General features: G+C 43.5%; 1 pseudogene; it reads left to right on the top strand.

Moving 5' to 3' along the window:
• The first annotated feature begins 1,842 nt into the window (after nucleotides 1–1,842).
• LOC118604982 lies at nucleotides 1,843–1,958 on the top strand (annotated as a pseudogene).

The raw sequence follows: 1,958 nt of genomic DNA, 5'->3' as shown, positions 1-1,958 counted from the left end.
ATGATCTTACAATAGCAGAGCTGAAAACTTCCAAATACTATAATTCAGGATATGATTCAATCCCTGAAAGCTAGCATAACAAACATTTCTTTTTAAGGGTAACTTCTGAAAACCTGATATGAACAGTCTAGAGATAATTAAGCACAATTTTACTAAAAGAAAACATTTAATAAAGCAGAGGTCTCAATCTCTAATCTTGTCTGGTACCAATCTCTCTAAAATTTGAGACTGATTTCTAGGACAACTTTTATGCAGAAAAAAAGAGAAAGAAGTATCTTGGGCAGAGGAAAAAAAAATGGCACAGATGATAGAGGCTCTGTTCATCCCTCTGACAACCAAATCAAAGTTGTGATGGAAACAAGGAGCAGTAGCAAGGATAAATCACCTGGGATCTAGAAGAACAAGCCATATAACTAGGAATAAATCCAAGAAAGTGCCCTGCAATGGCAGAGGGTAGGATGAGGCGAAGATGTGGGGCTTCCTGCTCCGGAGCATCTGAGTGAGCCAGAGGCTGTGGCAGCAGCAGAAACCTCTTAAAGGGGCTGCATCTGCAAGCGGATTTTCACACTGACGGACCTGCTCTCTCTGGTTGTGCTGATTTGGCTACACACAGGGGACATCAGAGATTTACTGGGAGACATTGTTGAAGTGAGGGCTGAGGCGAGACTCGCTGAGAAGTGCTGGAGGTATCCATTGTTCCCTGTCGAGCCCTCCCCCAATATCAGTGCGCCCAGCACAGTGCCACCATGGCTGAGAGGTCACCAAACTGGATAACAGAGGTTGCTCCACCCAGAGGATTCCCTGAAACTCTGCCTACCCCAACTCAAAGCCCCACCCAAGCCACACTAAGGAATATCCTCAGCGAGCCAGGTGCTCCTTGCTTAGCAGTACCTAAACTCACACTGGAGGCAGCTGGCCTCGGTTTCTGGTGTGGCCCTTTGAGGCAACTATAAGCACAGCACATCTGTGGATTGATTGCTGAATCTTTACAGGTGGCTGTGGAGGGGCAGAGGCTTGGGCTAAGTTTGGCCTGCAGCTGAACCCCTCTCAGGACTGTGCCACTGGACAGACACCAACTTCACAAATCCACACTAATCAGACCGGGAGACTTAGGAGCTTTGCTTAATACATAGAAATGGACACAGAAAGAAGCCAAAATGGGAAGACAAAGAAGCAGAAGCCATATGAGAGAACAGAACAGAGATCCAGATATAGTGGAGTCAAATAATCTAAGAGATGCAGAATTCGAAGCACTGGTTATAAAGATGCTCAATGAACTTTTGGGAAGTGTAGAGAACTTCAATAAAGAGATAAAAAACATAAAAATGGAAATTGAAATTATAAAAAGTAACCAATCTGAAATGAAGAACACATTATCTGAGATGAGAAGTATATTAAATGGAATAAACAAAGGGATAAACAAAGGGAATAAAGAAAAGAATCAAATGCACTATCTAGAGGATGGGAAAGCCAAGGATACACAATGGCAAGAATGGCAAGAGATGAGATGCCAAGACTACAAAAATAATTTATGGAGCATCTGGGACACTATTAAGGGTCCAAATATCCATCTGATTGGTGTAACTGAAGAAAATCAAGGTGATGAACAGCTGTTTGAAGAAATAATGATGGAAAACTTTCCTAACCTGGTGAAGGAAATAGACGTAAAACCCTAGGAAGCTCAGAGAATTCCAAAAATTAGGGAACCAAAGAGACCCACACCAAGACACATGATAATTAAAATGCCAAAGATTGGACGTGGTTCCATAGAGTAGCAGTTTGCACATCTGCTTTACATGCAGAAGGTCCTGTGTTCACACTCCAGTGGAGGCATGGTCCATGGTCTATGGCCATGCCACCCTGAGCAAACCTGATATCTGATCTCAGAAGCTAAGCAGGGTGGGGCCTGGTTAGTACTTGGATAGGAGACCACATAGGAATACCAGGTACTGTAGGCA

Source organism: Rousettus aegyptiacus, unplaced genomic scaffold, assembly GCF_014176215.1.
Source record: "Rousettus aegyptiacus isolate mRouAeg1 unplaced genomic scaffold, mRouAeg1.p scaffold_m13_p_1, whole genome shotgun sequence".
Lineage (NCBI taxonomy): Eukaryota > Metazoa > Chordata > Mammalia > Chiroptera > Pteropodidae > Rousettus > Rousettus aegyptiacus.
The sequence above is the reverse complement of the archived record's forward strand: the minus strand, read 5'-3'. Positions and strand labels throughout refer to the sequence as shown.